The sequence below is a fragment of the Bubalus kerabau genome, chromosome 15 (genome assembly GCF_029407905.1).
Source record: "Bubalus kerabau isolate K-KA32 ecotype Philippines breed swamp buffalo chromosome 15, PCC_UOA_SB_1v2, whole genome shotgun sequence".
Classification (NCBI taxonomy): domain Eukaryota; kingdom Metazoa; phylum Chordata; class Mammalia; order Artiodactyla; family Bovidae; genus Bubalus; species Bubalus kerabau.
This window is the reverse complement of record NC_073638.1, coordinates 65428493-65453833: the sequence shown is the minus strand read 5'-3', so window position 1 is coordinate 65453833 and position 25341 is coordinate 65428493. Positions and strand designations below refer to the sequence as shown.

The 25341-nt window shown below is 47.1% G+C and overlaps 1 protein-coding gene and 1 long non-coding RNA gene across 2 annotated transcripts in view; one reads left to right on the top strand and one right to left on the bottom strand.

Moving 5' to 3' along the window:
- The window catches only part of ABTB2 (ankyrin repeat and BTB domain containing 2), a 186231-nt gene that overhangs the window by 108958 nt on the left and 51932 nt on the right, over positions 1 to 25341 (top strand). The gene's annotated exons all lie outside the window — the stretch shown is intronic.
- LOC129629304 (uncharacterized) lies at positions 1092 to 3112 on the bottom strand. Its single transcript, XR_008703132.1, has 2 exons — positions 2502 to 3112; positions 1092 to 1685 (listed from the first exon to the last, which is right to left on the bottom strand). It is a non-coding gene; the product is annotated as an uncharacterized LOC129629304 (long non-coding RNA).

The following is a 25341-nucleotide window of genomic DNA, read 5'->3' as shown; positions in this document are numbered from 1 at the left end:
TCATAGCAAATCTCCATTCAACAGCTTCATTCAAGCACCTCCTATATTCCAGGCATTGTTCTGGATGTTTAAAATATGAATTAAATAGATAAAAGCCCTGCCTCTTGAAGATTATGCTGTGTTCGGAAAAGACAGATAAAACAATACAATAATTAAGTAGAAAGCATAGTATGCTTGGTGTTATGGCGACAAGATGTGAAGAACTGACTCATTAGAAAAGACCCTGATGCTGGGAAAGATTGAAGGCAAGAGGAGAAGGGGATGACAGAGGATGAGATGGTTGGATGGCAACACCGACTCAATGGACATGAGTTTGAGTAAGCTCCGGGAGTTGGTGATGGAGATGGAAGCCTGGCATGCTGCAGTCCATGGGGTCGCAAAGACTTGGACCTGACTGAGTGACTGAGCTGATGGCAACAAGTACTACCAGGAATGTGAACAGGGGGAGACGGAAGCGGGCAGATAAAGGGCAGGGAAAACCTCACCGAAAGGCAGCTTTTGTGAAAAGTCCTGAAAGGGGTGAGGGAGCTAGCCAGTGCAGATCCCTGGGAAGCATTTCAAGAAAAGGAACAGCAAGTTTAGCTGCCCTGTGACCATAGCATGCCTGGTGTGTTTGAATACAGCAAAGAAGCCAGTGTGATATGGCCAGAGAGGTGGGGGTATGGAGGGTGACAAAGAGTTTTGAGGTCAATTTAAAGACTCATTGAGAGAGCTGTGCTGGGTGAAGGGTGGACATGCAGAGGGTGGGGCCCCCGAGGGCTTTGAATAGAAGAGTGCTGTAATCAGACTTGGCTTCTTGGGTCTGAGCAGGATCCCTCTCTTGGGAGTGGAGCACAGAGAGTGAAGCAGGGAGATCAGCTAGGCTATTACAGAAAGCCAGGTGAGCAAGAATGGTTTCCTGGACCACGTGGCATCAGGGAAGGCTGGAAGAGGGAGGTTGGCCTCATAGGGGAGGAGAGTACATTTCTGGATAGAAGTGTCTGCCCCATCCCGTCCCGACCTTCCTTCTTAGATGCCAGAGGAAGTTGATGATAACCACAGTGCCCTGACCCTAGGGTGCCCTGGCTTCCTGCCAGTTTGCCTTGAGGAAACCAGAGGAGCTCAGAAAGTCAAGACCAGACTTTTTCTCCCCAAAAAAGAAAAGAGCTACAGAAATACAGGTGGGCTGGACCAGATCTGGCCTCGGAAAGTGGGTGTTTCCAGGATTTCGTTCCTTTGGCTGGGGCTTTGTTTTCACTGAGGTATCTTTGAGCCTTCACAGTTGTTTATGCCTGTGGTCCTGTCCTTTCCCTACCAGTAGCTGTCCTCTCTAGAAGGGGATGCAGATCCTGAATTATCCGTACTTCTCTGAGCACCGCTGGCTTCTTTACTATGTGGCCTCAGGCTCTTCTTGAGTTGGGGCCCCCTTTCACAGTGTTAAGTGGGCAAGTTCACATTTACACAAATGATAGTTCAAAGAGTAAGAAGATTCTTCACAAAGAGCAGATTCTAATCACAATAGCAATTACAAGTAATCTGGCAGAGGGGTTTTAGAGATAACAGGAAATCAATTTGAAATCAGAACATGCAGAAATAGGGCCTTTCCTGGTGGTTCAGTGGTTAAGACTCCACACTTCCACGGCAGGGGGCATGGGTCCGATCCCTGGTTGGGGGACTATTAATAAGATCCCACATGCTTCTAGGTGCTGCAAAAAGGAAAAAAAAAAAAGAACGTGAGGGTATAGCCAGGGTAATGGTTAAAAAACGGCTAATACTGAGTGTTTACTTTATCCATTAGCCCATTTACTCTTCATAGCAACCCCATAGAGGTGGTGTTGTGGACTCTGTTTTACAGATGGGGAAAACCACACACACAAATGGATACACACAAGGAGACACACACACACACACACGGATTCAGTAAAACCACACACACAAATGGATACACACAAGGAGACACACACACACGGATTCAGTAACTTGCCCAGAATAATTCAGAGGTAGATGATCTATCCCCAGAGCCTATGCTCTTGGCCACAACTCCTTAAGATACCTCTAAACAGCTTGCTTCCTTCTTACAACTTAAATGATGAATTTTGTCTTTGTGTTTACATTCAACTTTATCATAAACTTGAGGATCACAGATCATAACTGCCAAAACATTCCCAGGGAACCGAGAGTCCGGATCCCTGAGGGTTCCCAGATGGCTCTGGCGGGTCCGAGATGCCGAGGCCATCCAGAGTGATTAGGGCAGAGTAAGGGGCTCATCCATCAAGGAGAGGCACTTTGCCGCTGATGTGAATTCGTTTATCCCCCTTCCTCCTCTTTGTCTCTTTATCCTGCCTCCTGCTCCCAGCCCTGCACACAGGCCTGATGTATCGGCATCTCAATCACTTCTGCTTCCCCTAGAGATCAAGGCCCGGCCTTGGGCCCTGAGGCCTCCCAGAGTAAATCAGTAAATTGGGAGGAGAAGGGCAGAGAAGGGATCAAAAGAAAGTGGGGTCCTTTCTGCTGCCAGCTACCTGTCATGTGCCGCTTCTCCCAGGCGCGGGGGAGGAAGAGAAGGAGCTGCCCTCGGGAAAATCTGGAGGGAAAAGGTCCTTCTCCAGCCCTAGAAATTAGGTCTCTGAAACCCATCAGACGAAGAAACCCAAGTCAGGGAGAATTCTGTTCTTAAAAAGCATATTAAACTGAATCCTGTGTTTTCCGCCCTTTACACAAGGCCAAGGTGGAAGGCAAGCGTGAATTTTCTAAACTTCAACTGTCAGAGCTAAGGAAGGAGAAAATTTCCACATTTTCTCAGCTGTTTCAAAATGTATTTTTAAGCATTCAGATGAAGGGATTGTTCCAAAGGACCTCTTCTTTCAAGGGATATAACTTGCTCTGTTTTGATTATTTTTCCTCCCCCTTTTTCTCCAGCCTCTGTCTTTTTCCACTTTTCCCTCTCCCAACAAGAGTCGCCAAGGATTTCCCAACTGGAAGCTCTCCTCTCCATGGCAGAGCAGTCTCCTAGCCCTCATCTCTCCCTGCAGCTCCTCTTTCCCGTCCTGGAGATGGACCTGCCCTGGGTCTGGGCAGCTGAGAAGACAGGTGCTGCGTTTGCCTCGACCAAACCTCTCTCTCGGTTTAGGGCTTTGCTACCTGGAAAGTTCATGTCAAGGGGAGACGAGTTCCACTCTGCCTTCCTGTCTTTGTTATCTGGGGCACAAAGATTGTTAAGTTAGCTAATGGCTGGCCTCTTGCAGCTGATTAGTGCTGTTAACCAGCCTGAGCAGCCTGAATCAGGACAAGCTTTGTGACAATTAGTGATGGATTGCCTGTTGCTGCTTCCTAGGGGTCGTGTCAGCAGGACCCATGACTTGTGGCTCACCAGCTTTGGGGCCCCCAAACTTTGGGGTCGCCCCTCAACAGAGTCCTGGATGACTCTGATGGGCAAACCCATTTAGGAAGGTGGGATCCCAGGGACCAGGTCCTTTTGATCTTTCACTTCCTGTGTGGCTGGTTGAACAAAGACTAGCTCATTAAATATTGGAAACGTGGCATATATTGAAGGGGCCCAGATCTGTTCCTTACCTCTGATGATAATAACAGAACAGAGCCCACTTATTGGCTCATTGGCAAACTCTTGCCACGTGTCAGGCATTAGGGCTTTGTGTGCATTTGCCCTTTTTAGTATTCACCCTAACCACTAGAGAAGAAACCACCTTCATTTTACAGAGGAAGAAACTGAGGTCCTAGAGGTCAAGTAGCTAATGCAGGGTCATGGTCAAACAGCAGGTTGATGGCAATCATTCCCCCCCCCCACCCCGAAAGTGTTTATTGAACATCTACTATGTACCTGACATTGTTCAGGTAACCCCTGCCGGAAGGAGTTTACATTTTGGAGGGAAGCACCAGACATTGAACAGCTGAGCAAATACTCAGACACAAGAAGCTCTGTGTAAATGCTTCCGGGGAACTAAAAGGACGGCAGAGTCAGTATCCCCAGAGCTCTCAGGCTGAGAAGAGCAGGCAGCATCACCTGGTAATCTCAAGGCAGATTTAATTCACAAGGCAGACTTAACTCACCTGCATGTCCACAGTGCTTCGCCCTCCCTGGTAGCTGTGTGTTTGCATTAGGAAACGATTGTGTGCCTTGTTTTGTGAGAGGCAGAGCCAGAACTGGCATAAAAAGTGAAGTTCTCATGATGCTGGCACTCTGAATTGCATCTCTCCTCTGCGAGTCTGGAGTCACACTTACCAGCCTCACCCTGGACATAGATGGCCTTGTTCTCAGTGAAAGTAACCCAGGAATCCCCCTGATGGGAAAAGCCTGGGGAATTTACTGTGGTTCTGAAGTTCTGGTTACAGCCTCTGCTCTAGGAAGGGCAGGGAGAGGTGAGCCCAACAGCTCTCATTCTCAGCTGATACCTGTTCTCGCCTGACGCCGAACCTCCTCCATTCACTCCTGCCTTTCTGAGTCACACTCAGCTGGCCCTGCTGGGTGTCCACAAATAGCGCCTCAGTGTGACTTCACACCGGAAGCTCATCTGCCTGACTCATGGCCTGCTATGGGCATCTCCCTGGGGAGAGGCTCCTGGCTCTGCCCTACCCCCGCAGGGGAAGAGCCAGGAAAAGGGGAAAATCCCTCACTAGGGCACCTGTTGTGGAAAATACCTGCAGCCCCAGCTTGGCTCTGCTTCAGGTGCCCTGGAGCTGGCAGCTTCACTAGATGCCTGTGAGATTGGGGGCAGGGGGTGGCGGGCACAGTTCAGATTTGGGGAGGCATTTACAGCAGAACACTGCAGATCTTATCTGTGAGATTCCTCCCTGGCGCTCCAGTAGTTAAAGACTCTGAGTTCCCAATGCAGGGGGCACAGATTCGATCCTTGGTCTGGGAACTAAGATCTTACATACCGAGGGGCATGGCCTTAAAAAAAAAATCCCATTTGTGGTGAGAGGAGGGAATATTGATATGGTTAATTTATGCACCAAAAGAAATGCTATTTGAAGGAAAAAATATACAGCAATTATCTATGGAGGTAAGAGTACAGAAAACTTTCTTTTTCTATATTTGTTTGCCTTTCTAGTTTTTAAATAATAATCATATTTATCATTATAATCAGAAACAAAGATCTGGAGGAAAAAAATCCAAATAAACCAAACCCAAGTATCCTAAAACATAACAGCCTTGTTAAATGCCTAACAGTGAGCCAAGGGTGACCATTATATGCAAGTGACTGGGGTGAACTTAACATTCACCCAGCAAGCTTCAGCTGCCTCCCTAGCTACAGAAGGACCAAGTCAGTTCCCCAGGGCATCTCCCCTCATGGTCCCAGCAGAGCAGAGAGAAAAAAACACCTGTTCTCTGAACCAGTACATCCTCGAGGCCCAGCACGGTGCCTGGCCTCCAGTAAGGGCTCAGTAGAAATGTTTTATTTGGAATGGACGCATGAATAAATAGTGTTTAAAAAAGGATTGAAGAAGACGATTTAGCTAATACAAACTTTAACGCTTGATGAAGTGGACGGGCTCCTTTTGGAGAACTGCAAAATAGGGTGGAAGGCAAGAGCTTTTATGGAATAAAGAACAAGGAGGAGGGGAAGAAAAAATAGCTGATTGGCCAGAGCCACATGGTCAGCCTTGTTTGGGTGGAAAAGCCCAGAGTTGGCTTGGCACTTGGGGATCAAATGACTGGATCCATATTGCATTTCTGATCAAGTGGAGTGTTGAAAGGGATGTAAAAGTTATCAAAGTTTCAGTGTGCTGATGTGGTACTTTGGGCTGGAGTGGCTACATCTGGGGCCCAGAAAGTTATGTCAACAATAGATATACTGTGCTAATTCCCTGTCAGTCCCGTAGTTAAGACTCTGAGCTTTCACTGCCAAGGGTCTAGGTTCAATCCGTGGTCGGGTAACTAAGATCCCACAAGTCTCATGTTGCAGCCAAAAAAATTAAAAAATCCCAGCAGATTCAGTGCTCTTCCCCTCACTAGGAATTAGGGAAGTCCACATGATGCCATTTCTGGGACATTCCTTTTGTTGTTTGTTTGTAGGATTTACTTATTTATTAACATTTATGGTGTTCATTGGAAGGACTGATGCTGAAGCTGAAACTCCAGTACTTTGGCCACCTCATGCAAAGAGTTGACTCATTGGAAAAGACCCTGATGCTGAGAGGGATTGGAGGCAGGAGGAGAAGGGGACGACAGAGGATGAGGTGGCTGGATGGCATCACTGACTCCATGGACATGAGTTTGGGTAAACTCCGGGAGTTGGTGATGGACAGGGAGGCCTGGCGTGCTGCGATTCATGGGGTCACAAAGAGTCGGACACGACTGAGTGACTGAACTGATCTGAACTGAATGAATTTTAAAGAATAGTTTTAGATTTAGAGAAAAGTTGCAGGAATATTACAGTAAGTCCCCAGATGCCTCAAACCCAGTTTTCCCTCTTATCATCTTAGGTTTGTCACATGTACATTTGTCTCAACAAGTATCTCAGTTTGATACAGTGTTATTAACTGAAGTCCGTACTTCGTTAGTATTTCCTGGGTTTTCACCTGTTGTCCTTTTTCTGTTTCCAGGACCCTGTTACTACATTTAGTCACCCTATCATCTTAGAGTCCTCTCCGCTGTGATAGTTTGGCATCTAAGCCTTTCCTTGCTGCTGTTCTTAGGTGTTTTTTAGAAGGTCCCTCAGTTTGGGTTTGACTGAGGTTTTTCGCATAATTAGGTTGGGATTGTGGGTTCTTGCGGGGGAAGACCACAGAAGCAAAGTGCCCTTCTCATCACATCGTGCCCAGGGTACGTGCTGTCAACATGACTTACCACTGATGAGGCTCACCTTGCCCCCTGGGACGTTTGTCAGGTTTCTCTGCTGTGATGTAGTGGAAGGTCTGTCTGTTTTCCCCTCAATTATCCATTCGATCATTTGTTCAATTATTGTTAATCATATGATACACGGATATTTAGTTTACACTTTGGATTGTAATCCTCAATTGCTGAAATTGTTCCATCCTGGGTCATTGAGAGCTCTTTTCTTTGGCCCCTGCATCCCTTTGACATGCCCCATCATTCTGGCTTTTGGTTTTTTTTAGCACTGTCTTACTTTCCGGCATTACAAGATGCTTCAGTTTCATCTTGTGTATTTCCTGCCCCATTCCTAGAATCTGCCATTTCTCCAGGGAGCTCTGGGTCCTTTCGGTGGTATTGGCAACCAGGATCTGGGTATGGGATGTACTGGTTGCTACTGGGGAAATAACAGCCAAATCTGTACAATAGTTTTGTGATGAGAATAACAGGGAAGGGGCTGGAAGAGGTGGTCACTAACTAAGCCTTCTGCCAAATCAGCAGCTTGAGGTAGACACTGCTGCTGCTGCTAAGTCACTTCAGTCGTGTCCAACTCTGTGTGACCCCAGAGATGGCAGCCCACCAGTCTCCCCCGTCCCTGGGATTCTCCAGCAAGAACACTGGAGTGGGTCGCCATTTCCTTCTCCAATGCATGAAAGTGAAGTCGCAAGCCAGTCCCATTTTACTGATGAAAGACTAAAGACTTGCCCAGCATCCCAGGGAAATGGGAAGGCCGTGTGTGTGTGTGTGTGTGTGTGTGTGTGTACTCTCGGGCATGTATGTGCACTCTCACACAGGTATGTAGCTGTCCATCCCATGAACTCTCCAGGGGCAACCAGAGGCTCTGCTTTGTGAACTGAATATTGGGAAGTTTTACAAGAAAGTGGACACAGGTAGAAGAGCAAATGTCAGGCAAAGTAGTAGAACCTGAAGCAGGTGGCAATTACTGCGTAGACACTTAAAGACTTTTTCAAAGACATTTAATGTCAAGAAAATAGTGTGTAGTAAGTAAAATGAAGCAACACTGTATATTTAAAAAATATATCAGTACCTCTAAGTGATGGGATTATGGGTGATTTTTATTTTCTACGTTAGACCTGATTGTATTTTCTGTATTTTTCTGCAGTCAACATGCATTGATTATAATGATAAGAGTAATTTAATGTGAATCCAGTGAGTGAGTTTCATTCTTAGGGTCATCTAATCTCCCGTGACTGATTTTTTGTTGGCTATGTTTGTCTTATGTTTTAGGTGTTTCTTTCATGTCTTTTGTAATGGCCCTCAAGGAATTCCATTTTGGCATGGAATCACTGTCAAAGAATAAATAATTTTTTAAAAGATTATCACATAATGAGATGCTGCTTCATGCACCCTAGTAACCAAACAGACAGTAACGAGTACTGGCCAGGACGTACAGAAATCGAAACCCTCACGTACTGTTTGTTGGCAGAAATGTAGTGATGCAGGCAATGTGATAAAATATTCTGGTACTTCCTCAAAAAGTCAAATGTAAAATTACCATATGACTCAGCAATTCCACTCCTGGGTGTAGATGTACAAGAAATGAAAATACATGTGCTCACAAAACTTGTAAGTACATGCTCACAATAGCATTATCTGTAATAGCTGAACAGTGGAAAGAATCCAAATGTCCATCAACTGTTGCAAAGGTAAAGTGTGGTCTAGCCATACACCGCAAGATCGTTGAGCCACAAAAGGAAGTAAAGCACTGATACAGCATGACGTGGATGACCCTTAAAAATACTGTGCCACATATGTAAAAGAAGCCAGGCACAAAAGGCTACATGTTGTATGATACCATTAACATAACCTGCCTAGGGTAGGCAAATTTATAGAGACAAAGTAGATTACTAGTTGCCAGGGCTGGGCAGGGGTGGGGAAGACAGGGAATGGGGGTGTCTTTGGGGGGCTATTAAAAATGTTCTGGAATTAAATAGTCGTTATGGTTTTACAATTCTGTGAATATACTAAAAGCCACTGAGTTGTACGTATTCAAAGGGTAGATTTAATGATATGTGACGTCTTCAGTTTTGATTTATCAGTGCTGGGCCCAGACTCCCTACAGTGGAGCAGTGTAGAGCGTGGATCCTGTTGCTTCCTGGCTTGGAAGTAGGATCCTGGGCAAGTTGCTTAACCTCCTGCAGTGTCGGTTTTCTTTTATTTATTTATTTGTGGTTGTGGTGGATCTTCGTTGCTGTGCAGCCTTTCTCTCATTGCTGCGAGCTGGGGCACTTTTCATTGTGGTGCACAAGCTCCTCATTGCGGTGGCTTCTCTTGTTGCAGGGCACAGGCTCTAGGTGCCCGGGCTTCAGTGGTTGCAGCATGTGGGCTTAGCTGCCCCACAGCCTGTGTAATCTTCCTGGACCAGAAAGTGCGTCCCCCGCATCGGCAGGCAGATTCTCAACCACTGGATCACCAGGGAAGTCCCAGTGTCAGTTTTCTTAGAGTAAATGGGGCCCGTTACATTACCAAGGGGTCTTGGGCATTTTGTGTGGACCCCATACTCCCCTTCCATATCCTCTTCTAGTCTGCCACTGTTAATGACTCCCTAAGGAGACAGGGTCGTCATTCATGTAAGGGGACCTTGGGTTTTGCTTCCCATTTCCCCAGGAAAGCCCCTGCATTAAAACTACCTCTTTCAAGAGACGGGGCTTCTAGGTAGGGGCCAGAGGGATGGCTTATCCTACCAAGCCGTTTCCGTTTCCGGTGTTTGTTTGAAGAAATAAAAGTCATCTACGTGTAGGTGACTTCTTCTGAAACGTCACGGGGCTTCTGAGCTCAAGGCACTCATATAGCTCATGTTTATTTTTCAGACACACTTTCTTCCCTCCCTTTCTCCCTCTTCCCTCCTTTTCTCTCTCTTTCTAAGGGAAGGGAGTAGGAGAACCAGGAGCTGAGGGTGGGCTCTGTAGTCTGCACACACAGCGTGGAGTCAGAGTGCTGTTAGAGCTATGATGTCACTATGACCACCCAGAGCCTCCGAACCCGCACCTCCGTGCTCCCCTCCAGCTTGTCTGTGGACCAGGACCAGGACCTGGAGTGGGAAGGTGGAGGGCAGACTGACTTGCCCTCTCTCTTTCCATCCTGCTTGAGTGCCTGGGTCTGCAGTCAGCGCCCGACCCTCTGACATCTGTCCCCAAGACAGCCATCTCCTAACAGACCAGGCAAAGGGAGGAGGCGCAGTCAAGAGAAAGCTATTCTGAAGCCAAAGCTATTCTGTGGTTTGCTTTACTAGTGAGAGGGTCCAATGTTTTCACTAAGGCTTAAAGTTAAAATAAATTCGTGTTCTCTGAACATGGGTTTTTCCTACTTATGAAGCATCGATCATGTTCTTGGAACTGCAGAGATGACAGAGGGAGGGAAGTAGTAAGGCGAAAAGCATAGCCTCTGCCCTTTATAAGCTTCTGGTAAAAGGGTTGTCGATATCACAGTAGCTCCTGTGGGAGCCTGAGAACCCTGGGAGAGGGCCGAGGGCGATGGTAAAAGGCCACATCCTCACTGATGGGGACGATGGCACAGACAGGGACACTGTCCTTGTATCACGTGCCCAGCACTGTGCATTCCTGGGGCCTCAACTGACTGTCATGGGTGCTCTCTGAGAGCAGGTGTTATCCCCATTCTACAGATGGGGAAACTGAGGCTCTGACAAGGTGTCATATGTCCAAGGCCACAGGGTGAGTAGGTGATAGAGCCAGATTTGAGGCTGGGTCTGCCCAACCCGTAAGCTTCTACTCGTGACCACTGTGCCATGGTCTGCAACAGCTCTGGGAAGAAGGTGTTGAGCAGTCACTGGGTAGAAAGAGGAAGGACAGGAACGGGGGTTGCCGCCAGTGCAGAGACTGCAATCATGAGTATTTCAGAATCTGGAAAGAGGGGAGTGGACCATCCTCTGCTCTTCTGAACCAGTCGGGATAGACGCATATAACCTATTCCGGGGGTGTGCTTGAGTCCTGGGCTCCCAGATCTCAATGGGCTAGAATCACACCAGGTGAGGACCTGTGATGGAGGGAGGGGCCCCCGCATGGAAAGGGGAGTCAGTTTACTGGTGTGGACACAAGACAAGAGGCGGAAGCTGCAACAAGACAGGTGGGATTAAATGAAAACTTTCTAGCAGCTGGGGCTGCACACGAGCTCCTGATCACCAGAACTGAGTCCTCAGGCAGCTACTCAGGGTGTCGTGTGGGAATGTCAAACATCAGGGACTGATGAGACAGGGCCATCTGTACTGGGGGGTGTGGTGAATATTGATACCATAGTGGCAGCATATTAAATAAAGACGAATCATGGGGATGTGCAAAATGAGAGGCTTTGTGGTTTCTGTAGTCCTTTCCAGCCTTGGCTGTTAATAAATACATGTCAGGCTCTTCTGAGTTTGGAAGGAGGAGATGCCATGTGTGTTATAGTAAAGCCCAGGGACAGAAAAGTGATCTTTTGAAATTTTAGTCTAGGCAGTTAAGATTTTGATGCTTTCTCACCTCGACCATCTGGCAGGGAGCCTGGGGGTGGACAGTAAGGTCTCTAAGGTGACATTGCTTCCACCTCAGAGTCATCTGCGGCATGCTGACTGGTCAGTGACTCAAATAATGAGGTTGATGCTGGGAAGCAGGAGTCTACTTTTCTCTGCCCTCCATTCACTGCAGCCTTCCGCCTGCAGGGCACAACCCCTCACAGGGGCATGAGCTGCAAAGCAGATCTGCCGGAGCTAGAACAGGAGCCCACCGGAGCCACCCAGGCAGGAGAAACACCCCCACAGAAAGATAAGGTTAATCTGCTCAAGGCGTGAGTGAGAATGTGGGGAGCTATGTTGTTGGCAACCACCTCTGCCTGTAAGAATGATTATAGGGGTTTGGACGCAGACTTGGGGTGCTGCAAAGAAAGTGAGAAAAAGCTGAGAGCCGCAGAGGGTGTCAGAGAGGCAGTTCTTTCCCTGCTGTTAGTTATGTTGCTCAAATCCAAGTGCGATCCAGCCCAGCTGGCCGGGAAGGCCGTCCTTGGCCTGCCTCTTCTCTGGCCGGTGGCTGACACAGCCTTAGTGGAGGAGGGGGTACTGCCCGATCAGGCTGATTCACTGTATCCACCAGGTCCAGGCCATCGTGGTGGGCGGATCACTCGCCAGCCTTGTAAACTAACGCTCTGTTTGTCTATGTGACGTTTATAGCCCCTTGGGGAGCTGGCTTTTTAATGAGCCTAATTTGAAACTCTGAGTAGGAGTTTGTAAAACAAACAGGGAGGGACTCCGGCCAAAGCCTGAAGAAGTGCACAGGGTCACCTCCAGCTCTGCAGACGGGCCACGGCTCTAGGCACCCAGGGCAGCGGACTAACGCACTCCCCAAGGACAGGCCTCTCTTCCCAGGCAGCATGCCGCAGAAACCCCTGGGGGCTTAGCAAGACCTTCCCATTTGGCTTCTGCGTGGAAAGCACAGAGGGTCCCAGCTTTCCTGGCAGGAGGAAAGGAGCGGGCCTGTGGTGCACCTCCAGAGCTGGATGTCGGTAGACCAGATGGCCTGGTTGCTCCCTGACTGAATGACAGACCCATAGTCAGCCCTCCAAGGCCTCTGGAAGCCAGAGTCTGCAACCCACAGACACCTGTGAGGAAATGCCACCTTTTCCTGCTGCTTTAGTTCAGTTTTTGTGACACCCGGTCCTCAAATTCAGAATGAGATGATGCCGATGTCTATTATGAGGCTGTTAGAGTCACCTCTCTCTGGCAGGTTCCATGTGGATATTCGGGGCTCAGTTCTAGGGCTGGGACCACAAGCAGGGGTCCTGTCAGTGCTCGAGCGCTGGGGTTTGATGTGACAGGAGGCCACTGCCCACGGTGAAGTCATATTGTGGGACTCTCCTGACTTGCCTAAAATAACAGCACTTGGTACTGTGAGCCTTTAGAATGGAGTGTGCTGTAGCCATTGAAAGGGATAACGTGAAACCATATTTGGGGCCTTGGAAAGATGTCTGTGAAATATTAAGTGGAAAAGGGTGATTAAAATATTAACTTCTTAAAAGTATGCAAGCATGCAGAAAAATATGCACGCACACTCCAAAGCAAAGTGCGAAAAGATATTAAACTATAATGTCAATGGTGATTATTTCAGGGCGGTAAAATTACTATTTTTATTCTCTTCCTTTGCCTTTCTGCATTTTTTTTAAATGGAAATAAGCTGTGGGGATTCTGCCGTGGTAGGACTCCATGCTCTCATGCCCGAGGGCCCAGGTTCAATCCCTGGTTGGGAAACTAAGATCCCACAAGCCATGCAGCATGGCCAAAAGAAAAGAAAAAAAGTCTGTGAGTGGCGTTCTGCTGATAGATGGTCTGCCAGGAAGATTCCCCGGTGAAGGGAGATGCCAGCCCTTATGCTGAACAAAATGAGAGCTCAAGTTGCTGCAGTCATGTCAGGCTCATGGGGAACTAGACCACTAGACCACATGGGCCAGAATACTCTGTTCTTAGCAGAGTTCCTGTCTGGCATGTGCACGGTCAGTGCCACAGAGAGGAGGCGGTGAGCTCACATTTTCAATCTCTATAGAGATGCAGGGGCCCTGGGAGTGGGGAGATGGCTTTATCATCAGACTCACGATATGATTTCATTTGAACAAACAGTTCCATGGTTTAAAAAAAATTTTTTTTTGCAAACTAATGATTTGCAGAAACCATCTGTACTAGAAAAGTTACTTCATTTGCAAGTCAGAGAAAACTACTATGGTGATCTGAATTGTGACCCTCCAAAATTCACTGGGGCTTCCCAGGTGCTAGTGGTAAAGAAGCCGCCTACCAGGGCAAGAGACATAAGAGACACAGGTTCAATCCCTGGGGCGAGAAGATCCCCTAGAGGAGGGCTTGGCAACCCACTCCAGTATTCTTGCCTGCAGAACCCCACGGACAGAGGAGGCCTGGTGGGCTACAGTCCATGGGGTTGCAATGAGTTGGACATGACAGTAGCGACTTAGCACACACGCATGCACACAAAATTCATAGGTTGAAGTTCTATCCCCAGCACATCAGAATGTGACTCTATTTAAGGTAATTAAGGTAAAAATGAAGTCCTGTGAGTGGGCCCGAATCCAGCCTGACTGGTGTTCTTATAAGGGGTGATCAGGGCACAGACACACAGGGAAGACCACATAAAGACCCAGGGCGAAGACAGCCCAGGAGAGAGGCGTCAGAGGAAGAAAGCAGCCCTCCCCACACCTCGATCTCAGACGTCTACCCTCCAGAACTGTGAGAAAACAAGTTTCTGTTGTTCACGCCACCTGCTCTGTGGTATTTTTCTCCTGTAACAAGTTCAGAGATTGGCAGTTGCTGGTGGTAGCTAGCTTGCTCAGCGAGATGGTCAGAGACCCAGGCTCTTTCTACTTTCTGCTCTGCCATCCTCAGCACGTAGGCTCTGGTCTTGTCCCTTCCTGTAGCTCCACGCCCTGCATGGTGGCCTGCCTCCCGGAGGCATAACGGCTGCTGCTGTCCTTCTTCAGACAGCGTGTCATATTTAAGACCAGGAAAAACACGAAGGTCCTGCCGGCTGGACAGCCTGTCCTTTTAGATAAGGAAAAGCAGCGCTCTCCAGAACCCCTGATGTCCTGAGTTTGTGTCTCATTGTCCAAAATCATGTTGCACAGCTGTAAAGGAGTCTGGGAAGGGGGCCCCCAGGGCTTGTACTGCAAGTCATCCTGGGCAGTATCAGGGTTCTCTTAGCCAGGGAGAAGGACAGCATTGAATAGGTCACTGAGAACATCAGGCAATTTCAAGTATCCGGATAATAAGCTGAAAGTTTTCATGCATCTTGAAGATAGGAAGATCATGGGCTCCTGGGAGAGAGCCAGTGAGGTCTGGGTGTCCCCATCCTGAGAATGAGCATTCTGTGGGGACATCCTTCCCTGCACCTCCTCCCCACCTTCAGCCCACCCCGTGTTGTGTGATGTTGCCCAGACACGAGATGACCAGGGACTGTTTGCAACTCATAAAGTCTGTTCAGTGCCTTTAGGGTTCTTGGAGTAAGCAGGGGCTTTGTGAAACATCCTGTTATTTTTCTTCCCTTGCTGATGATGACGGCACATAGCAAAAGCCCTCTCTTCAAATTCCTTATAAGCTTCTAGTACCTACTGCAGAGCCCTCTCCTCTACCATTTATTACGGTGCCTTTTGCTATCTGTCTACATGTTTTTCCTCTCCTCTAGCGTCAGGGACCTGGGTCTTACCTCTGTATTTCTAGCACTAAGCTCAGTGTAATTAATAGACATGTGATGAAGGTTTGAGTGGGTGAATGAGTGATGGGAAAAGCACAGTGCTAACATGCCCTGAGCCTACTTAGATACTTGTTCCTTATTTGAAGTCATCAGTCCACCTTGGGACAGAAGGTCCCATGGCCTTAGAGTATGTGTTCTCAGTCTGTGGGTTTTAACTACCTGCAAGCTGCCCTTTCTGGGGGCGGGAAGGCAGGGTGGTACATGGGTATGTCCATTTGTGCCATATATGAGCTGATGAAGGGAGTGACTTCAACTCTGGGCTCTGGTGTCCCCAACCCACTTGGCATGGGGATGTCTTTTGTTGGCCCAGATTTTAAAGCATGTGTTGAATTCTCTCATTCTTTGTGAATTACCTTTTGGAGCCATAACAACTGAGACTGAAATTTGCTAACTGGTTTAATTTCATCCGGAAACATCACCAATTTTAAAAGTAGTCCAACATGTTTTTCACTTCTCTGGTCTTAAAAATGATTCCTTAATGAATTTTAGTTCCAAAATTTTACCTCCGTCTTTGATGTTTAAGTGCTTAGTGCGAAAGCTTAAAAGGAATGAGCAGCTTTGTTGAAATAAGAGTCAAAGCAGTAGCCCAGGTGGATTTTTATACTGTGAATTCCCTGACAAAGAAGATGTCTTCAGCCTTCAGTGGGGTTCTCTAATCTAACTCCTTCCCACCCCTTTCCACACTGCTGCCCGATTTATCTGTCTCACTGTGTGTATGACCCTATCATTCACTTGGTGAACCCCCTTCAATGAGTCCTCCTTGCTCTCAGGACAGAGTCCCAGCCCCTTAGATTCCTGGTCACTGGAGGTGACCAGTGTCCACCTCCCTGGTTCCTCCCCAGGAGGCCTGTTACACTCGCCCATCCCTTCGAGTTACCCTCTGCATCCCTCTGAGGGGCTCTGGATTAGTAGTGAGGTGGACAAGCGCAGACCTGGGCCCTGATCCCACCTGACACCTGTTTTTTTGTATAGCCTGCAAGCCAGTAATTAGTTTTATATTTTTAAATGTTTGAAAAACTATTAAAAGACTAGTTTGTGACACATGAAGGTGATATAAAATTCCACATCTATGCCCATGTGGAGACTTCCCTGGTGTCCAGTGGCTAAGACTCCACACTCCCAAATGCAGGGAGCCCAGGTTGATCCTTGATGAGGAAACTAGACCCCACATGCCACAACTAAGAGTTTGAATGCTGCAACTGAGGCCTAGAGCAGCCAAATAGGTTTTTGTTTATTTTTTTTTAATTACTTCTTTTAAAAATCTGTGCCCATCTGTTTATGTGTACGCGCATTACACTGGCAGAGTTGAGCGGTTGTAGCCGAGACCCGCACAGCCAAAAATATTTACTCTCTGACCCTTTGTGGGAAAAGTTCACTGATCCCAGCTTCATATTGGCTCCAAGGGTGGGTGGAGGGAGGACAGTGATCTCCCTTAGCCACCTCCCAGGCTGCCCCAAATAAACACATAGTCTAAGTATGAATAACGTGCTGACTCTACAAATACAGCCTCATGACAAGTCCCAGGGGACCCCTCCCCAGCCTATCACTGCCCCAGATCCTCCCTATACAGGCCCTTCCTCTGCTTGAAAGCCCCATCCAACTGATGTCTACTCACCAGCTATGTCTCTTCCTTCAGGAAGCCTTCCTTGACTACTTGGCCTACATAGTCCACTTAGATTCCCTCCTCTGGGCTCTTTGGTCCAACTCCATGTAGCCCTTTTCACATATTATTGACTTGGCTGGTTTACTGTCTGCCCTTCTTCACTAGACTGCAAACGTCAAGAGGTCGAGACAATGTCCTGTTTACTTTCCAATCCCCAGAACTTAGCCACTTCTGGCAGATTATTAGGTCATCAGTAAACAGAAGAAGGGAGTAGATGAATGCAGAGTAAATGATCCATCTGTGGTGAGTAAAGCATGACTCTTTATCAGCACAGGCCTTTAGGAACTTAATGGGATAGGTTGGCCTCGGGTCCCTTACTTCCTGCAAATAGTGATATTGCTTTTATATGGAATCTGATGGCTTTATCCCAAAGCCGTTGGCCCTGGGAATCAGTGAAGTCTTTTATAAGAATATTCCCATTTATTACATGTTTGCTATGTTTCAGGCATTTTGCTAAATTCTTACATAACTTCTAATTCTCAAATAATCCTGTGAACTAGGAGCTATTATTAGGCCTATATCAGTTCAGTTCAGTTGCTCAGTTGTGTCCGATTCTTTGCAACTCCATGGACTGCAGCATGTGAGGCTTCCCTGTCCATCACCAACTCCCAGAGCTTGCTAAAGTTCATGTCCATCTAGTTGGTGATGCCATCCAGCCATCTCATCCTCTGTTGTCCCCTTCTCCTGTCTTCAATCTGTCTCCGCATCAGGGTCTTTTTCAGTGAGTCAGTTCTTCACATCAGGTGGCCAAAGTATTGGAGTTTCAGCTTCAGCATCAGCCCTTCCAACGAATATTCAGGGTTGATTTCCTTTAAGATTGACTGGTTGGATCTCCTTGCAATCCACAGGGACTCTCAAGAGTCTTCTCCAACAGCACAGTTCAAAAGCATCAATTCTTTGGTGCTCAGCTTTCTTTATGGTCCAACTCTCACATCCATACATGATTACTGGGAAAACCATAGCTTTAACTAGATGGACCTATATACAGATGAACAAATTGAGGCTCAGAGAAGTTAAGTAACTAGTCCAAAGTTACACAGTTAATAAGATTCATAGCTGAGTTTTAAACCTCTTCCCTCTGATTCATGTTCTTAAATCACCTGAAAGATCTAAACCAAAGCAGGTTATATTTTTAGAAGGACTCTAGCAACAGTACGTTTCTGACTAATGTGCTCATGTTCTATTAATAAATATCTTGGCCATCTGCCCTGGACTTTATGATGCTTGCCTCTTTTTTCTTAATCCCCAAGGAATGACTTGTGCTCAGGCTGATTTATCCCTCTCCTTCCTTTGGACTGACACATGGAGACGTCTTCCACCCGCCTCTTTTACCTGCTGCAGGACTGCTCTCGCTGGGGATGTAGCTCAGGGATCACTCCCAGGAGGAGCTTTGCCTTCCCTCCCATCCGTGCGCCCGCCTTTGCCCCCACCCCAGCAATGGCAGTGGCAAGCCCCCCTTTTCACGCTTGGTGATTCCTGTGACATTAAGATTTCCCCCAGCTCTCCCCCCAGCTCTGGGACCTCTCAGTCCCGGCACATTGCAGCTTCTACTGGCGGCTGAGGCCACTGTGTAGGTAGGTGCGTCATGATCACACAGGTTCAGTGTGTACACGGCTGGACCGAGTGTCAGCAGGATGCCACAGGAGATGGCTCCTCCGTCACCACCATCTGGCCAGGTAAAGGAGCTGGCCTTTAGCGAGGCTGATTCTTGGAATGAGACTTGCAGACAAAATCTCACTTCCTGCTTAGGCATATAGAACAACTTCTGAGTTTCTTTTCCTTATTTTTTTTATTAACATTTATGTAAAACAATTAGGTTTTTTTCTATTTGCTTTTTGTGCCTCCATGAGCTCACAACAGTTGTAATAATGGTTTTATGTTTATTAAAATATGTATGTTCATTTTTTAATCAGTAGAAAAAAAAGTATGATGACTAATGGAGGGAAAAAAACCACCTCAAATTCTCCCGTGCAGGAATAACTTTTACGTTAAATGACCTTTGTTCTGGGCTCTTTATAAGTAATTAGATCATAGTTTTGTTTTTTTTCCAAAACATTCATTTGTTTTCTTATATAAAAACTTAATTTCTGTTAACTTTCTGCCATATTTGAAATTATAGATATTCCTGTACTCAGAAGAAATGATCTGTCATCCTTCTCCTTCTATCTCCCCCATCTTGTCCCCTATTTCTCTTATAACAGTCACTTTTTACAACACCAATAAATCAAATTTGTATAAAGTTTAGAAAGTGTAGTAGTTCAAAACATTTTTATAGCCCTAGCATAGAGAGAACCACTCTCGCCGTGGTGGTGTGTGCGTGAGCTGGGGGAAGGGTTGATATTTCAGGGTGATGACTGTGTGTCTGCATGTTAAATGTGCTGTTGCCTTTATACAAGTGTGGATGGATGTTGTCCTTGGCTCACAGGAACTGGCGTGCTCAGTCACCATGGGTCAAGGATGGCATTTGACAAAGGACCATGGTCACGTGGTGGGTTTTCCTTTTTTTTTAAGAGGCGGCAGTTGCAAGATTCAGGCTTCCTGGGTCACTCAAGTTCTTGATGGGTTACATCAATACTTTGGAGATAGGCCACCCAGAATCTCTTAAAAAGTACTCTAAACACCACAGATATCTTATTCCACAGGAAAAAGCTCAGTGGTCCGCGTGTGAGTTCTGCGCTCCATACTGCCCCGTGTTGTGACTGGTGCTGAGTTTTCCAGAGTTCACCTTTAGGTTTAATTTCCTGAAATTGATCTGCTCGGTTACTCTGGCTTTACTCTCTTGCAAAGGAGGGAAATGGCAATGAACAGGCTGCATTTTGTTACATCTTTACTTCAAAACAATTAAGCAGCCAGTCATGATCTTAACTCGTTCTTTTAGAGGCATATTCGTCCTCTGGGTCTGGGATGGAACTGATACGAACTTTAATTAAACAAATCACCAAAATGCCTGTGAGGTGGCATTCCTAGCGGAGATTTCAAGTTCTGCCCCCGCACCCCGCCCCGCCCCACTTTGTTGGTCTGTTGTTTTTTTTCTCTGGTGGCCCCTCTCTCCATCTAAATCTTCACCCCGCTTGGAGCCGCCTGGGAATTGGGTGAGCCAGTCCTGAGTTCAGAGGTGCTGCTGCCAACTGGAGGGAAGAGAGGCAGCCCAGGGCCAGCTCCCCAAGCTGGAGCCCCACCAGCAGGCCCAAGACTGTCAAGGATTCCAAAGAGAGATGAATTCCAGCCCAGTATTCACTGTGAGGTTTGCTTTTTACCATTTTTTTTTTTAATCATCTTTTTAAAGAGAATTTGGTTCTGGCAACAAGCATGTTGCACTTCATCAGCCTTTGATCTTGCCCTGGGTCCTCTGGCCCCTGGCTCCCTGGGCAGTCATAAACCGTTATTATTTCATGGTTTAATGGCAAGCTCCCAGCCCTCTGGGCCTCTCTTAACCAGAAGACCACCTTCAGCCCTGGTGGCGTTCTGATAACTTAGAGTGGAGTGTTAACCAGAGCACGGCTATGTTTGCTTTTAATTTCCTGACCTTGAGGAAGAAGGGGAAAGGGCAGTCCTAATTGGACTGGTAAGTGGTGAAGAAATCTCCTGTCCCTGAGCTTGTGGACGGAGCCCGTGGGAGAGGCAGTGTGGACTCGAAGGATGGGCAGGCTGAGTCTGAATCCCACTTCTGCCACTAACTTGGTGACCTTCGCCAAGTGACCAGTGCCATCCAAACCACAGTGTCCCTGACTGGTAAAAAGGGGCGAGTAACAGTACTGGCCGATAGTAATGAGACCACTCCCAGGGTCTTCACAGGGGCTCAAATGCTGCTTCATCTGAGTGGTAGTGCTGCCCAGTGTGGGGTCAGCCATCTCCATTACTACCTCGTGGTTCAAACCTGCTTCCCAAACTCAACTGGGACCCGCACTCTTCTCTCTTCCCGTCTCCCCACCTTTGCTCCTCACTTGAACTCTTGGGTCTCACAGTATGGTGCTCTCATCTTTAGGTGGGTGCTGGCTGAGAATGACATGAGTATTTGATTTCTCTTAAGGAACCATTTTTACAGGGAAGACTGATAGTTCATCAAGTCAGCAGATTTCATTCCAGTTCTAGGTTTTCCTCCTTATTTCCTTCATCTTTCCCCTTTTTCAATACTCCTCCCCCAATCTCTTTGAACTTGGACTATCAGGAGAGACACCATTCCATGAAGTGGGTTGTTTCTTTTTAATCAATTGTCCTTATATTCCATTTGGGTCTCTCTGGAAAATATTCCGGCTTTAACTCTTCAGCACTTTGTTCAGTGTGACTAATATACAAAAACTGGGCATTAAACGTACTATATATAACATTCCAGATCGGAGAATGGAAACACTTTTTAAAAAAAATAAAAATGGCTGGATTATGTGAGCTATTTGGGAACTGTTCAGTGGGGCAATATAATTTTTATTTTCAGAAGCTTATGGATCGAACCCCACCCAAGCTTCCAGCTCCTAAGAAAACTGGCAAAAAGATGCCCTGCCAAGTTTCCTCTCAAGGGCAGTAAAAGAGCAATCCTCTGCATCCTGGGTTTCATTTTAAAGAAGCAGGAGACAGACGGTGGCCTTTGCTGTCTTCACAAATAAGCTTCCCTGAGGCGGCTAGCGAGTCAGGGGACGTGTGTAGGAGCCGGGGACAGGACAGGGTGCTAGGCACACGGGCTTGCACTAGGCACACGGGCTAGCACTAGGCACACGGCGTGCACTAGGCACACGGGCTTGCACAGGCCTCTGGCTGCACCAGAGTCACAGCTCCCTGGAAACAACATTCGCAAGTCTGCACAGAGCTCTAGGAATGCAATGTCGAGTTGAGGGGACAATTCAGTTACAGTCTTGATGGCCTTTTAAAAATTTTCCCACTTTTAATTTTATTATTATTATTTATTTTTAATTGATTCCATTCCAATATTGGTTTGATATCTGTCATACATCAACATGGATTAGCCATTGGTGTCCCTCTTGAACCTCCCTCCCACCTCCCACCCTTTCCCACCCCTCTAGGTTGTTACAGAGCCCCCGTTTGAGTTCACTGAGTTATACAGCAAATTTCTATTGGCTATTTATTTTATATATGTTAGTATATACTTCCGTGCTACTGTCTCCATTCATCTCACCCTCTCCTTCCTCTCACCTACCCTTGTCCAGAAGTCTGTTCCTCTATGTCTGCGTCTCCATTGCTGCCCTGTGAATCGATTCATCTTGATGGCCTGTTGATGACTGGTCATAAAAACTGAACTGTAAATCTATCTGGTTTTCACCAAAAAAGCTTATTTTTACATTACAATTTTGTGTGTATATGTATGTATGGGGAGAGAGTGTTGTTATAACTGGGGGAGAATGAAATCATAGGAAATAATGCTATCAGGGCCTATTTGTTTCCACTGTTGACAATTCAGAAGTTAAATAGTGAAATGAAAGTAGGGGAAAAGGTTTTGAAGTGTATACTTGAGTGCTGCATCAGACTTAAGAGGCCATCCAACTGACCACCTTATCTTACAGAGAAGAGAATGAAATCCCCTTTGATTTGGTGTTTGGGCTGAGTCCTGCTTCTGAAAATCCTTAGCACTGCAAGTCTGGTCTGTCAACCCAGTGTGCAGTCCACTGGCTTCTGCCTTGTTGCTTGCTTGCTTGGAGGAACCAGCACCTCTGCAATCTGAAACCCAGCTTGAATTCCTGGTTGACTACCAGAAAGAAGGCAGGACTCGTCTTCTAGGCCCTGGATTTCCCATCTGACTCTATGGCGCCCTCTCTGGGGACTGGTGGAGAATCATCTGGGAAGGAACCTGAGACTGAAGCAGAGCCAAGTGACCAAACCCGGAAAACAGCTTGAGAAACCAGGATCAGGTGTGCGTAGGCTTCTTAACTCTGCTGATTTCTTGAGAAGTGCTGGGAATTTCCCCCTTTACTGGCAGAATTATTTTCATGCCTAAGTATCATAGAGAGAAGAATATTATCTATTCTTATCTGTGGAAAGGCCTTTGAACCTATTCAGGAGCTGGGGAGTCATTGAAGAGTTTAAAGCCAGAGAAGAGAAGAGTGTGTATCCAGAGTAACGCTAGTTACTTGGGCTTTCCAGGTGGCGCTAGTGGTAAAGACCCCACCTGCCAGTCCAGGAGATGTTAGAGACACAGGGGATTCTATCCCTGGGTCGGGAAGATCCCCTGGAGGGGGTATGGCAACCCACTCCAGTATTCTTGCCTGGAGAATCCCATGGACAAGGGAGCCTGGTGGGCTACAGTCCATGGGGACATGACCGAAGCGACTTAGCACCCACGGCCAGAGTGAGGGATGTCAGGGTGAGATGGAGGTGGAAGACAGGGGAGGGGCCGCTTGCAGGATCCAGAGGGAAGCCCGAACCAGCAGTGACAGAGTTTTAAGATAGGAAGGTGTGAGAGCAGCAGGGCTTGGTGGTTGGTTGGATGTGTGGGGGAGGAGGGAGAGAGTTGATAAGAATGACTCATAGGTCTGTCCTTGGGCAACTGGGTGGATGCTGTGCTGTATTCAGAGAAGGGACTGACAGCTTTGGGGAATGAGATAATGAGTTCTGAGATTCAAGGGTTGGGCAACCTGCTTGAGAAAAATGGAGTGACAGAAGATTGTGGTTGTGTGTGTAGATTGAGAAACCTAGAGGCTTCACATAGAGCCAAAGCAGATGGGGTGGAACCTTGTTTCAACAGAAATGCTGATTTTGGAGAAGAGAGAGGCAGCGGATGCTTGGATCTTGTCTACTTCTTCCCTGGTTCTCACGCAGTAGTTCATTTCACGGCAATGATCTGAGCCATGCATGTGGGTTTTCTCTGTAACTTTTACAGTGTTCAATAGGGATTGATTTGGGTGTCCTTATTAACTAGTAAAGGAATAAAGATTTTACTCGGACTTGCTTTCTTTTCCATCATGACTGAAATAAACAGTTTTTTCTAAGGATTTTAGTAAAGGGAAGGGGGATGCTTTGCCTTTCTTTTGTTTTGTTTTTTTTGTTTTGTTTTTGGAAAGCCCTTTTTCCAAAATAACCTTGCCCCAGGCCCATGTCATAAAGCTGGGAATTTCTGTGGGCAAAGAAGGCACAGTATTGAGAGAACTTAAGGCAAACGTTTTCCATCTCCAGTGAGAACGGCTGAAGAACAGGCTTGTGTGGGAGAGAGAAGAATTTCACATTGACCAAAAAAAAAACCTTTCTTAGGGGACAGACTCAGCAGATTCAGAAGGCAAGCTGTGGAACTGCATCCTGGAAAAATCAAGGGGAATGAGAGATGGCCTTCTGTCCGTAGAGCTTCATGTGAGGCCTCCGGGGATCCTTGGCAGGTGGTGCCTGGAGACACATTAAAAAAAGAAAGTCGTATTTCCGGATCTTTATATTTCCTCCTCTCAGACTCCAGGCCCAAACAGAACAGAACCCCTTTTCTCGCACACATCCTCATTCTCTAACTAAAGGACAAGGTGGTCAAAGTTAGGACATCGTTTTTATTTCAACATCTTGAGACTCAAGAGATTGACATCTAGCCCCAGTTCAGTTCCTGACCCTCAATAACCTTGGGAAGATCACTTAACTTTGGGGGCGGGGGCCTTGGTTTTCTCATCTATAAGATGGGTGCAAACATTACCTCATAAAGCCTTGGGAATTGAATGTGATCTTGCATACAAAGTTACCACAATCCTGGGTAGCGAGCCTGCTATAAAAGTCAGCAGTGGCTATTACTGATAATGACCACCCTACCTCCCTTGCAAGGAGAATAAATTACGTACTCGGTGTTAGAAGTCTCTTAAAAGCAAAAGGTACTATGCAAAAGCTGTGATGCCATCAGTTACTATTATTAATAAGAGGCTTGTAATTACCTTTGCCACAGTATTAAGTGAAAGCCCCTTTGGGTGGGTGATGACTGGGAAAGTGGGAACAATTATTAATGGAGCTGCCAGCTCTTGTTACTAGATCCACTGACATAATATTTCTCTCTGGGAATCCTTTGACAAATCAGCTGACCTTCCTATTCCCTTGCCCTAAGCACTGTAAATTTGATCCACATGTCCCAGGCATTGTTTCTGTGGATTAATAATGAAGAGAAGGGGGAGAGTGAGGCCTGCATTAGGACCTCTCGTTGCATAGAGACCCTCCCAAATGTTTGGGCTGTCCGTGGGGTTGAGCTTTTTTAGTTGAGGGGGTGGGTGGGTGGGGGTTGTCTTTTGTTTTACTTGTTTTAATGCCCAGAGCCAGCCCTTCCTAATGTGTTTGGGTCCTCAGCTGTCAGGGAGAGGTTCCGCTTTGGGGACCCAGTCATACCCTCCTCCTCCCACTGGAGACAGAGCTTTGAGAAAGTGCTTTGACGCCCGGCTTTGCCAGGCCAGTCACCACTGCCATCCTGGAAGGGTCGAAGGGAGACTCAGGGCGCAGGTCTCAGGCACACAGCAGGGCAGAGAGGGAGCACAGAGGCGGCTTGGAGGCGGGGTTGGGGGAAGGGCAGGCTAGTGGGGCAGGGCTGCACAGCAGCTGAACCTTGAGACTGGTCAAAGTCCGCTGCCAGGATCTGGGCAGGAGGAAGACTGCTCTGTGTGTGAGGCCCAGCACAGGGACTTCTGGAGTGAACCAAGCAGGGATAACAGCCC